This window comes from Ornithorhynchus anatinus, chromosome X1, assembly GCF_004115215.2.
Source record: "Ornithorhynchus anatinus isolate Pmale09 chromosome X1, mOrnAna1.pri.v4, whole genome shotgun sequence".
Lineage (NCBI taxonomy): Eukaryota > Metazoa > Chordata > Mammalia > Monotremata > Ornithorhynchidae > Ornithorhynchus > Ornithorhynchus anatinus.
In genome coordinates, this window is record NC_041749.1 from 92,632,788 (window position 1) to 92,647,004 (window position 14,217).

Sequence of the window (14,217 nt, forward strand, 5' to 3'; positions counted from 1 at the left end):
AACTAATGGTGGTCTACTGAAGACTCTAGCGAGAAGAATTGACACAATTCCCTGCAGACAGAACAGGTATGTGTCATTTAACTGAGTTGTACAAAATATTCATGGTACCTTATTGGGAAAGGGGAGCATGGTGGAGAGATTTCAAGAGGTTTCCATACACAATCACATAGTCATGCACATCCCCACACCCTCTGTCTCACATTGGCCATTTCTAGTGTCCCACACTTATTCTTTCTCCCTCCACTCAGATTTTACATTTTGTCCAGTTAGAATGAATTTAGTCTGATGTTGCTTCCTTCATCTTAATTTTCAACATTGAAGTCCGATTTTCTTTAAAATTTTATATGTGTATATGGTGATTGTAACACATTTAATTTAAGCAGGACTGTCCTGCAATTTTGGGGTCTGGACCACCCTCCCACTCTAGGTTCTTTGGGACATGTTCTTTGGGACATATTTCAAGAAATAATAATAATAATAATAATAATAAAGGTCTGCTGAGATGTGGTGGAGGAAGTAGGTGAGTGTTGCCCTCCTGGCCCTTGCCCCGCTTACTCTCTTGGTTTTTTTCCTTTTTCTCTTCTCTTTTCTCTCTCACCCCTCCCCACCTTCTCCTTTTCCCTCTCCCCATCTCTCAGATCCTACTCTTTCTTTACCCTGCCCCTGCCTCCCCTAAGATGATCAGATTTTTGGTCACTTTACCTCTCTCACACACACACAAGCACTGGCAGTTCGAGAACACTGGACACCCCTTTCTTAATCCTCCTCCTCCCCCACAGAACCAAATTAGGGGACAAACTGCCTGAAAGCCAGACTGTCCAGTATAAAACTAGATGAATGGCCGCCTTCTCTCTCTTGCTCCATTCACATTGGTTACTTGGTCCTAGTCTGCAGGGCTCTGAGCATCTGCCTTTGTGCCCAGCTTCCAGGGTCCTGTGCTTTGCCTTGGCTTTGGTCTACTGGCTCCCAGTTTTGACCCCAGTGTCCTACATTTAGTCCTGACCTCCAAGTTGCAGAATATGGGTGGATGGTAGTTAGGGTTGAGCCTGGTATCTTGGAGCCAACTCAAGGGTCCCAGGTCAGCTTCAGAATTCTATGTTCAGAGTCCCATGCTCAGTTCTAGAGTCCCACATTTGGTCCTGGCCTCTGGTGTTCTATCTCTGGCCCGGGAACCCACAGAAGCTCTGTTTAAAGTTTGCAAATTTGGCCCATTTCATTGGCTGAGTCTTGAGTTTTTTCAAAAACACAGTTCCCAAGCTCTAAGCTCATTTCACATTTTTGAATTTATTCTTCATGTGGAAAGTGCAGGAAATCAGGAGAAAATTTTATTTTTCCCAGCTCTCACTGAAGAGCCCTTATCTTTATTGCAAGGAAAACTGACAGGTTGAATTTGTTTGTGAAATTCTCACGATGTCAGATATTTCAAACTTAGGCAAGATTGAATGCTTCTTTTAGCAGACTCCTCAAACTTCATGGGAAGGACTTTCTGGTTTACATACCAAAGTGCAGGAGCTAGAGGGAACAAAGAGAAGCCCAGGGAAAAAGGCTTCAGGGATATCCAGGATGAGAGACAAAGTTCTAAAGGAAACTCCAGCTAGCATTATTAGCTTATTTATGCCCTCCTTAGCCCTCATGTATGTATACTTGCTAAATTTATTTATTTTACCCACTCTAGTTGTAAATATTTTTATGTTTTGTCTCCCTCTTTGGATTGTAAGCTCCTTGTGGGCAGGGAACATGCCATTTCTTTATTCTGTATTTCCCAAGTGCCTAGTTTAGTGCATGGCACCAAGTGAGTACTCAATCAAAGCTGTTTCTCCTCAAAACTACTTCTACTCAAAACTGCTTCTACTACCACCCTACTACTTCTCATGTCCGATGACCTGTAAAATCTATGGAGGGCTCTGGTCTCCATGATTTCATCTTCAAATGGCAACTGTGAAACAGGATCCCTGGTAGAATAGTAGTCCCAGACATCTGCAGTGAAATGTTCCAGTTTTCATGTGATTGGTGACCTAAAGTTGTGTGCTTCAAAATTTGTATGTTTGATCAGAAGAGTTGAAGGCCAGGGCAAGCCGAAAATAAGGACTTTACTGTTCAACGAGGCACCACATCTCTTCACTCCTCAAAAACCTCTGCATTAAGCAGAAACACCTAACCATTGGCTTTAAGTCACTCAATCAGCTCTCTTCTTCCTACTTATCCAATCCCTTCTCTCACTATGCCCCAGCTTGCCCTTTTCACTCCTCCAAAGCTAACCTACCTGTTGGGCCTCATTCTCATCTCTCCCTCTGTCGACCGTTGCCAACAGCCTTCTTCTTGCCTGGAATTCCCTCCTCTTTCATATCTGACAAACTTCTGCTCTCCCCATCTCTAAAACCCTTCTGAAATCACATCTCGAAGGGCCCTTCCCCAGTCGATCAATCAATGGTATTTACAGTGTGCAGTGCACAGAACACTGTACTAAGCACTTGGGAGAGTGCAATTTCTACTCTATCCAGGTAATATCAGATTTTAAACATGTGCCCCTGCTGCAGACCCTTATGACTGGAGTTCTGGAGACTTAAGGACCAGAGTCTAGTGTCAAAATGCTGATTTCTAGCCCATTTCATAATTTCGTTTGGCCACAAGACGGAATTGTGCAAGTAAACTCACCACTGGGACCCTAGCTTAACTTTCAGAGTGGCGATAGGGTTTTAGTGCAGATCTCTGGACTGAGATTCTGGTGAGGTGGTTGAGGACTGTAAAGAGGAAATCCAGTGCTTATTTCTAGTAGGAAAAATGATGGTTGTGGAAATTACAAACCACTCTTTTTAACCTCAGATCTGGGAAGGCATTGAAACAAATATTCAACAAGAAACAGACATTACAATTTCTGCCTCAGGAGAGGGGAAAGAGGAAGAATAATAATTTTCTCTCCACTCGACATATTTCTAAAATAAAACCAATCTTGCTGTTACTTGAATAGCAAAGTAACTTTTTTTGAATCAACAATTCAATTTATCAAATGGAACAGAAAGAACAAATCACTATTTTTTCTAAAGAGCCTGCAAGTCCAAACACTATGTAGTTTTCTCGGTTTCATTTGTCTGATGCGGTTTCTGATTAGAGTATATAAGATGAAATGTAAAAATTCCTTTGAGGATCTGCCCAGAAACATTTTGTTTCCTTCTACGAGTGTTTCTGAACACTGGATTGATCGCTTGTATTTCTGCCTCCTTAGAAGAGCATTACACCTCTCAGGGTCGCATCTGTAGAGTTTCCAGTAACTCTACCAGTCTCAGCTATGGGAGGGAGAGTCAAGCAGAGGCATACCCAATCCAGTCCTAGCTTGGCCAATGGCTAGTGAGTGGAAGGTAATCTGCTAGAAGCCAAAACTCACCCATGCTGGGTAGCAGCGGCAGGGGAGAGAGTCGAGGGTGGAGACTCAAGTTTACTGTGCGGAAGGAGGCAATGGTAAACCACTTCTGTATTTTTACCAAGAAAACTCTACAGACAACAGGGTGTTCTGGGAGAGATGTGTCCGTGGTGTCACTGTGGGTTGGAAATGACTTGACTGCATAAGACAAGACAAGAAGAGCATTGCTAGCTCTTGATTCATTAGGAAAGCATGAACACTGGGCAAATTTGGTTGCAGTTCGGTAGCCCAGTTGTGGGTTTTGGTTCAATCAGTGGTATTAACTGAGTGTCTACTGTGTGCAGAGTACTGTACTAAGAGTTTGGGACAGTACAACAGAGATGGTAGACATGCTCCCAGCCCCACAGTGTTTAGAACAGTGCTTGGCACAAATTAAGCACTTAACTAATAGCATAAAAAAAAACGAGCTTACTAGAGAATGCAATGCCTCTAAAAAGCTTGACCCGTCTCCTTGAGGAGCCTGAGGCCTAAGACCCTCTGCCTTAATGGAGAGATTATTATTGTTCTCTCCCAAGCACTTAGTATAGTCCTCTGCACATGGTAAATGCTCAATAGACACCATTGATTGATTGATTATTAATGCCTTTTATGGTGTTTAAGCACTTAGTATGTGCCAGACACTGTACTAAGAGCTGGGGTAGATACAAGATAATCAGGTTGAACACAGTCCATGTCCCACATGGGGCTCACGGTCTTAATCACCATTTTACATACGAGGTAACTGAGGCCCAGAGAAGTAAAGTGATTTGCCCAAGATCACACAGCAGGTCAGTGACAGAGCCAGGGTTAGAATTCGGGTCCTCTGACTCCCCAGCCTATATTCTTTCCACTAGGCCACCAAATTATGCAACTCCTCACCTTCAAAGCCCTTCTCAAAAGCCACTATCTCCATGAGGCATTTGCCTGATTAACCTCCACCTCCCTGGTCATATAATTCCATCATCATCCTTAGCATTTACATATTTATCTGCTTATTTAATTGATTTATTCAGTACTATTTGTGCCAATTTTGGTTTTTACCAGTTGCAGCTGTGTCTTGATTCTAGTTTCTGTTGTTCTGCTGTTGGTATGGTGGAAAGACTACTAGTTTGGGAATCAGAAGACCTGGGTCCTCATTCTGATTCTGCCAATAGTGAGCGAATATAGGTGAAAATTGTACGTTCACTTTGCAGTGTGTCGCACCCCTGCCTGCCTATTCACTCATCACATCCTTTGTTGCAGAGGGATCATGACTGGCAGGGGGCAGAGAGTGTGAATGGTCCTCTAGACTGTAAGATCTCTATGGGCAGGGAACGTGTCTACCAACTCTGTTGTATTGTACACTCCCAAGTGCTTAGTACAGTGTTCTGCACACAGTAAGCACTCCATAAATACCACTGATGGATCGATTGATTGATCGTTTGCTGCCCAAGCCACTAGCACTAGAATCAGTTCCTCTAGGCATGTTCTTGGTCCTGAAGTTCATTCATTCATTCAGTTGTATTTATTCAGTGCTTACTGTGTGCAAAGCACTGTACTAAGGATTTAGGGTCCAGGCTCAACTGCTGTTCTTGAAGGGAGAGTTCATCAGCTCCTGCTATATGCTCATGCTCTGGATTTGCCTGCCTCCCTCAGTAGATTGCTAGCTCCTCAAAGACATGGGCTGTGTCTTCTCCCTCTCTTGCATGTGGCCAAGACTGTATTCCTGTGCTCTGACAGTATGGGCTCAGTAAATACTAGTGATGATGATCATGCTATCATGATGAGCATGATAATCATCTCTGTGTTTATTTTCCAACCTAAATTGTAACTTCCTTGTGTACAGTGACTGCCTTCCATTTTTATCTTCTTTGGTTATTCCCTAGTGCTTAGAATAAATACTGCAATGCACACTGCGGGTGCCTAAGAATAATAGTAATAGGTAGCAATAAAAATAAACAATACATAGTAGGGAATGGAGGTGGAAAAGACAGTGATATAGTGTTTGTTCATCAGAATTTCATTTTTAAATGTAAGAAAAATGCCACAGTAAAAATCACATAGTGGAGTTCTAGTTTTATGCCCTGGAGGTCATTTATGTGACTGCTTACAAATGACAATACTAAAGGTTTACTTTTGAATTATCAGTACTGAAAAGTCCACAGGGAGGGATATCCAAATTTCTTTGTGTTTCTTATATTTTCCTCAGGGATAAAGCTGCTACAATGGAGCCTTAGCTAACTAGATTTTTCCCTGAGTCTCTCAGGTACCTTTTCAATTACTTTTTATGTGTTGTTGTTGTTTTTGTCTTACGCTGTCTAATTGTGTCTGATCCATAGTGATGCCATGGACACATCGCTCCCAGAACACCCCACCTCTATCTGCAATAGTTCTGGTAGTGTATCCATAGAGTTGTCTTGGTAAAAATGCAGAAGCAGTTTACCACTGCCTCCTTCCGCACAGTAGATCTGAGTCTTTCCCTCGACTCTCTCCCAAGCCGCTGCTGCCTAGCACAGGTGAGTTTTGACTTGTAGCAGATTGCCTTCCACTCACTATCTACTGCCCAAGGTAGGAATGGAATGGATATGCCTCTGCTTGACTCTCCCTCCTGTAGTCAAGACTGGTAGGGTACTGGAAACTCTCCAAGTGCAGCTCTGAGAGGGACTGTCATGTGTTACTTGGTTTAAATTGCACCTTGCAAGGCTGTAGATAATCCAATCAATTCTTTCTCCCTCCCTCCAGATAGGGAACACATACACTCTAGGTAGAGATCTGCCCTTTCCTCTCCATCCAAACTGATATTGTACTGGTACAATACGTACTGGTACTGGATTACTGTGTCAGCCTTCTCTCGAATCTCGCTTCCTCCTGTATCTCCCCACTCCAGTCTATTCTTCATTCCGCTGCCTGGATCATCTTCCTATAGAAACGCTCTGGGCATGTCACTCCCCTCCTCAAAAACCTCCAGTGGTTGCCTATCAACCTTCACATGAAACAAAAACTCCTCACTCTTGGCTTCAAAGCTCTCCATCACATTGCTCCTCCTACCTTGCCTCCCTTCTCTCTTTCTACTGCCTACCCCATACACTCTGCTCCTCTGCTGCTCACCTCCTCACGGTCCCCCTTTCACACCTATCCCGCCATCGACCCCTGGCCCACATCCTACTGCTGTCCTGGAATACCCTCCCTCCTCGCATCTGCCAAACAAATTCTCTTCCCCTCTTCAAAGCCCTACTGAGAGCTCACCTCCTCCAGGAGGCCTTCCCAGACGGAGCCCCCCCTTTCCCTCCGCTCCCCCGCCCCTTCTCCCCACCCTCTGCTCTTCCCCTTCCCCTCCTCTCAGCACTGTACTCATTTGTACATACTATTTATTACCCTATTTATTTTGTTAATGAGGTGTATATCTCCTTGATTCTATTTATCTTGATGATGTCTTGTTTTTGTTTTGCTCTGTTTTACTTTGCTGTCTCCCCTGTTTAGACTGTGAGCCTGTCATTGGGCAGGAATTATCTCTCTCTGTTGCCAAATTGTACATTCCAAGTGCTTAGTATAGTGCTCTGCACATAGTAAGGGCTCAATAAATACTATTGAATGAATGAATGAACAGAGGAGGAGGAAATATCTCTTTTGCCTTCCTGGCACCAATCAATAAATCAGTGGTGTTTATTGAGTGCTTACTGTGTACAGAGCCCTGTATTAAGCGCTTGGGAGAGTATGATATAACAGAGTTGGTAGATACATTCCCTGCCTACGGGGAGCTTCCAGTCTAGAAGGAGCTTACGTTCTTTTTGTCCTGAATGGTGCTCAGGTGAAGAGGCACACGTGGGGAGCGGTCTACAAACCTTTCCTCAGACACAACTTTTCTGTGTGTAAGTGAAAGGGTACAGCAGAGTACAGGGCCAGGGTATTCTCTGCCTCCATCTTTACTCCACTCTAAGCCATGTTAAATTTGAGCTTTGTGTACTAGGGATGACAGTTAAGAAACTGAAGCCAATGGCAGCCATGAAGGGGTACGGTGGGGATATTATCCTCTCCGAAGTAAAAAGGAATGGCATAGGAGCCTGCTATCCCCACTTCCAAGAAAGAGAAACAAACTCAATAGGACTTAGGGGAAAAGTACATCAGGGCTAGAAATGGGCCAAGCCTTGACTAGAGTTAAATGACTTGGCATTGTTAATTAATTAATTCATTCATTCAATAGTATTTATTGAGCGCTTACTATGTGCAGAGCACTGTACTAAGCGCTTGGAAGGTACAAGTCGGCAACAGATAGAGACAGTCCCTGCCGTTTGACGGGCTTACAGTCTAATCGGGGGAGACAGGCAGACAAGAACAATGGCAATAAATAGAGTCAAGGGGAAGAACATCTCATAAAAACAATGGAAAATAAATAGAATCAGGGTGATGTACATCTCATTAAACAAAATAAACAAAATAAATAAGGTGATAAAAATATATACAGTCGAGCGGACGAGTACAGTGCTGAGGGGGTAGGAAAGGAGAGGTGTAAGGGGAGAGGGAAAAGGGGGGAGAAGAGAGTTTAGCTGCGGAGAGGTGAAGGGGGGGTAGAGGGAGCAGATGGACAAAGGGGGGAGCTCAGTCTGGGAAGGCCTCTTGGAGGAGGTGAGTTTTAAGTAGGGATTTGAAGAGGGGAAGAGAATTAGATTGTCTGAGGTGAGGAGGGAGGGCGTTCCAGGACCGCGGGAGGGGGCTTGATTCTATTTAGTTGCCATTGTTTTTACGAGATGTTCTTCCCCTTGACTCTATTTATTGCCATTGTTCTTGTCTGTCTGTCTCCCCCGATTAGACTGTAAGCCCGTCAAAGGGCAGGGACTGTCTCTATCTGTTGCCAACTTATTCATTCCAAGCACTTAGTACAGTGCTCTGCACATAGTAAGCGCTCAATAAATACTATTGAATGAATGAATGAATGAATGAAAGTGGCCCAGGGGTCGACGGCGGGATAGGTGAGACCGAGGGACAGTGAGGAGGTGGGCGGCAGAGGAGCGGAGCGTGCGGGGTGGGCAGTAGAAAGAGAGAAGGGAGGAGAGATAGGAAGGGGCAAGGTGATGTAGAGCCTTGAAGCCTAGAGTGAGGAGTTTTTGTTTGGAGCAGAGGTTGATGGGCAACCACTGGAGGTGTTTAAGAAGGGGAGTGACATGCCCAGATCGTTTCTGCAGGAAGATGAGCCGGGCAGCAGAGTGAAGAATAGACTGGAGCGGGACGAAAGAGGAGGAAGGGAGATCAGAGAGAAGGCTGACACAGTAGGCTAGCCGGGATATAACAAGAGCCTGTAGCTGTAAGGTAGCCATTTGGGTGGAGAGGAAAGGGCGGATCTTGGCGATATTGTAAAGGTGAAACCGGCAGGTCTTGGTAACAGATAGGATGTTAACAGTTTGGGAAAGTCATGGTATGGCTTATTCTCCCTCTGTGCTCTTGTTCTGCTTGATAGGAGTTCAGGGACTTAGGAAAGCACACCAACTCTTTCCAGACAGGGAATCCACAGGTTCAGCAATGCCAAAAATGGTCTATTGATAGCACAGAATCAATCAATCAATCAATCAGTCAGTGGTATTTATTGAGTGCTTACTGTGTGCAGAGCATTGTATTAAGTGCTTGTGTATTAAGTACAATAAAACTGAGTTGTTAGTAATAATAATAATAGACATGATCCCTGCCCACAAGGAACTAAAAGTCCAGAGAGGGAGACAGACTTTTTTATGGTATTTGTTAAGCGCTTACTATGTGTCCAACACTGTTCTAAGTGCTGGGTAGATACACGTTCATCAAGCCAGATACAGTTCCTGTCCTGTCCCTCACAGTCTAAGTAGAAGGGAGAACAGACATTACATCCCCATTTTGCAGATGAGGAAACTGAGGCACAGAGAAGTCAAATGACTTACCCAAGGTCACACAACAGGCAAATGGCAGAGCTGGGAATAGAACCTAGGCCCTCTGGCTCCAGGCCTGTGCTTTATCCACTAGGCTGTGCTGCTTCTCACAGGTTAGGCTGCTTCCCTCTCAAATTCCTGTTGAAATAAATTAGAGAAGTGTTGGCATGTCTTCCAAAGGGCCTCACTTATTCCACAGGAGATAATAGAGATGAATAGATCATTTTCCTTTAGAACAGCCCCATTGAATAGGGAGGGGAAGCAGGTATTGTCATCACCATTTTAAAGAGGGAGAAATTGCAGTTCAGAACAGATGAGTAATTTGTCCAGAGCCACACGTTGAATCAGCAGTGAAATGAAGACTATAATCCAGTTCTTCTGAATCTCAGCAAATACAATGCTTCAGTAACTCTCACATCCTCACATTCAAGGAAGAGCCATTTTAAACACATTTAGTGTCTGACTAGAACTGCAGTTTCATACATATCTTAAAGATGATGAAAAGAATTGCTAACCTAGGGTTTCCACATTTGCCTACCTTTAAAGTGCTGAATTGGCCTCTTAGGCTCCTTCATTTCTACCTGAACATCCCTAACTTCAAACTTTTAGGGACATCTTGATGTCATCTTGAAACATGATTCAGTTGATTAGAAGAAAATTCCAGTCCAATTCAATGTTCTTTTCTTGCCTGATCATTTAGATAATGAAACCAATCCTCACAGACACTGAGATATTCCTTATTGGAGAACTTTAAAAGCTGATGGAAAAAGGGTATGGAAGTTGAATTTTATATATAATAGCCTTACAGGACTGCAGTGGAACTCAAGAAATCTCAAACTCAATTCCCTGGACTGCACCTCTAAGAAGCTTAAACTGCCCTGACTCAATAAGTATGTATGCCAAGGGATCCTTGTAGTTTAGTTGTGTATTTCTTATTTTGAATTCACAAGGAACTTTAGAGGGCTAATGAAACAGCCCCGAACAGTGTGAACCAGTGTAACCATTTCAGATAAATATGAAAAATGCCTGTAAACATAAAAACAAGTATAAAAAGAACTTAACTAAATTTAAAATTGGTAAAGGAAAAGAACATAGCCAAGGGAAAACAAAGTTAACTACAAAAACAGCAGGAATCCCAATAACTCGAAGGGACAAACTTGAACAACATAACTTTCACCACACCTCATGCTCCAACTGGACAATTTACAATTTTATGAACTTTGAGTGCAGAAAGCCATGAAGATGTCCCATCAAGCCAACTGAAAGTGAATGGAGATAGAAGAGAAACAAAGCTGATAAAAATGCAAGTGTATAACTCAGTTATAACATCTACTATACCATATGGAAATTAAAGATGACCTAAATTAGCTATCCCATAAGTAAAACAATGGCAAGTGGAAAAACCAGAGAAGGCATGTCAAAAATTCAAGAGTGATAAAGAAGCAGTATAAAGAAGCAGCATGGCTAAGTGAAAAGAGCATAGTATTAGGACTCAGGAGACATACGCTCTCATTCCAGCTCTGCCACTGACCAGGTTGGTTGATCTTGGACAAATCACTTACACTCTCTGAGTGTCACATTCCTCATCTTTAAAATGGGTATAAGATACCTGCTCACTCGACCTCCTAAATTGTGAGCACTATTTGGACAAGGGACTTGTGTCTGCTTTGATTATCTTGTATCTACCTCCTGTGCTTAGGAAAGTTCTTGTTCCCTAGGAAGAGTTTAATAAATATGGTAATTATTATAAAATTGGGGATGAGGTTAGATGTGGATATTGGAAGAAAAAGAATTCAAGTGGTATCAACCAACCAATGGTATTTATTGAACAAGCCTCCTTGCTGACTTCCCACCCTCCTGTTTCTCCCAACTCCAGTCCATACTTCACTCTGCTGCCTGGATCATTTTTCTGCAAAAATGTTCAAAACATGTGGTTGCCCATCCACCTCCACCTCAAACAAAAACACCTCACCATTGGCTTTAAAGCACTCAATCACCTTGCCCCCTCCTACCTCAGCTCGCTACTCTCCTTCTACAACCCAGCCTCCACACTTCACTCCTCTAATGCTAACCTTCTTACCATGCCTCAATCTCACCTCTCTTGCTGCTGACCCCTCACCCATGTCTTGCCTCTGGCCTGGAATGCCCTCCATCCTCAAATTTGACCAACAATTACTCTTCCCCTCCTCAAGGCCTTATTGAAGGCACCTCTCCTCCAGGAGGTCTTCTCTGACTAAGCCCCTCCTTTCCTCTTCTCCCACGCCCTTCTGCATTGCCCTGATTGCTCCCTTTGTTCTTCCCCCTGCCCCAGCCCCACAGAATGTATGTACATATCTGTAATTATTTATTTATATTAACATCTGTCTCCCCTACCCACCCCCCAAGACTGTAAGCTTGTTGTGGGCAGGGAATGTGTCTGTTTATTGTTGTATTGTACTTTCCCAAGCATTTAGTACAGTGCTCTGCACTCAGTAATTGCTCAGTAAATATGATTGAATGAATAAATGAATAAATGAGTGTACAGAGCATTGAACTAAGCATTTGGGAGAGTACAATAAAGTTGAAATACATGTTGTCTGGGCATTTAAAAGGAGCAAAATAAGGAAAATACATGAATGAATACCCAATTTTAAGCTTAAGGGGAATCAAAATTAAAAGACAAGTAGATCTGATAGGCAGAATAGGCTTGAAGAGTGGAAAACATACTGGAAAGATGAAAAGGGATGTCAGGAAGGAGTGGAAAAAGATGTACTGGATTAAATCCACGATGTATGGTTAAGGAGGGAAATGCAAAAGTAAGAACTTCAAATTTTAAGGAAAGAGAATAATTTTCTATCTTGGACTGTAAAGCCCAACTGAAAACCAACCATACTGCCTGTAGCAACAAAGAAGTTGTTGGCATATAGTGTATATATTGCAGCTCGTTAGCAATGGAAGCTCAGGAGCTCTGATTCGGGAATGTCTGTTGGGTGCCTAGGCCATCAGGGTTTTTTTCCATGGCTAGGATTTGGAATATCCACACAGGTAGAGAAACTCTGGCTGCCCTGCTAGTGTTCTTGGGACTTTTCTATCCTGTCAGTAACTGTTGCTCTCCTGGAATGGCACCACAGTAATCTTATGGTGTTATAATAATGTTGGTATTTGTTAAGTGCTTACTATGTGCCGAGCATTGTTCTAAGTGCTGGGGTAGACACAGGGGAATCAAGTTGTCCCACGTGGGGTTCACAGTCTTAATCCCCATTTTACAGATGAGGTAACTGAGGCACCGAGAAGTTAAGTGACTTGCCCAAAGTCACACAGCTGACAAGTGGCAGAGCCGGCATTCAAACCCATGACCTCTGACTCCAAAGCCCGTGCTCTTTCCACTGAGCCACGCTGCTTCTCTTCTCAAGGTGTTATGCCACCTTGCCCTCTGGTTCTGCCAATGTTATGGCCCCCATCTCTGCAGGGAGAGGAATCTCCTGTGTTCACCCCTGCTGCTCCTGGAGACCCTTCTGCGGCTTCCATCTTTGTTGGGTTTTGCCCAGTCCTCCTGCTCCCGTCCCTTCCATCTTTCTAATTTAGTCTTTCATCCATGTCCAGTGCTCTGAAATTGCAAGAGGTTTCATTTTTTTTTCAGTCTCCTTTTGCACAAGCTCAGTTCTTTAAAATGGAAAGAGTAACTAAACATTTACGTTCTGAAGAGATTTCAGATAGAACAGGAGCAACCGTTCTGGGTTCTACCACCAGGTGGCAGCAGCTAAATAGAAAAATAAAAAAATAATTACGTTTAGGAATAAGGAACTCTATTAGTAAATAACGAATATCATCCTTTCCAAAATGTTGGTTGTCCAAAGAAAGTCCTGGTATAGCCAAATTACCACATAGGCAAGTCTATATTTGGTATCTAATGTGGATATATTTATACACATTTGCTTCTCCATACTTGTAATTTATTAATCTATTATCATTATTATTATTATCATTAATCCAGCGCTTAGAACAGTGCTCGGCGCATAGTAAGCGCTTAACAAATGCCAACATTATTATTATTAATCTCCCCTACTAAATTGTTAACTCTCTGAGAACCAGAAACAAATCTTACTATCCCTATTGTCCTCTCCCAAGCAGAACTCTGCACAGAGCAAGTATGTGGCTCAGTGGAAAGAGCATGGTCTTGGGAGTCAGACGTCATGGGCTCTAATCTCCCACCTCGGCCACTTGTGTGTCAGTTGTGTGACTTTGGGGAAGTCACTTAACTTCTCTGTGCCTCAGTTACCTCATCTGGAAAATGGCATTAAGACTGTGTGCCCCATTAGGGACAATCTGATTACCTTGTATTCCCCCCCTGCCCCCCCCCCTCCCCCGAGTGCTTAGAACAGTGCTTGGCACATAATATGTGCTTAACAATTGCCATCATTATTATTATTATTACAACTGATTGACGGAGAAAGGAGACTATTTAGGCAGGGCTAGACTGGCTCTCTGATATTTAATTGGAAATCCCATCCTGAACATTTGAGAGAGTGTGTCAGAGAGATGATGAGTGGATCAGCACCCCCCTGCCCTCCCCCAGCCCCCCTTCACACACAGCTCACTACCTTTGTCTTCTACTGTTCTAACTAGCTCAGAGAAGCTACCTACAAGATCCAAACCCTGAGAAGTAACAAAGACTTTGGAGCCAGACTTGGCTAGAGTGGCTTAGAGAGGCCCAGAGCACCCCAAACTTTAGTTGTCAGCCTTCTTTACTCCTGGACCAATAAGGAAGCTAACACATAGAAGCTTTATCACCCATTGGCCAGCCACCAATTGTCTCAGACCAACTGAACAAAAAACATCATTTCTAATCTGTAGAGTTGAAAAATAGGGTGAAGAAGTTTTGGTCTTTAATCAGCAGGTGAAGCCTGCTCAGATGCTTATTTTTTTCTTTTCTGGGGGGTATTGCAATTCATCTGTGGTAGACACAGAAAA

General features: G+C 43.3%; 2 non-coding genes across 2 annotated transcripts; one reads left to right on the forward strand and one right to left on the reverse strand.

The window, feature by feature from the left end:
* The first annotated feature begins 3,233 nt into the window (after positions 1 to 3,233).
* LOC114806744 lies at positions 3,234 to 3,372 on the forward strand. Its single transcript, XR_003754806.1, has one exon. It is a non-coding gene; the product is annotated as a small nucleolar RNA SNORA7 (small nucleolar RNA).
* A 2,530-nt stretch (positions 3,373 to 5,902) lies between these two features.
* LOC114806734 lies at positions 5,903 to 6,040 on the reverse strand. Its single transcript, XR_003754796.1, has one exon. It is a non-coding gene; the product is annotated as a small nucleolar RNA SNORA7 (small nucleolar RNA).
* Between the last annotated feature and the right edge of the window lie 8,177 nt (positions 6,041 to 14,217).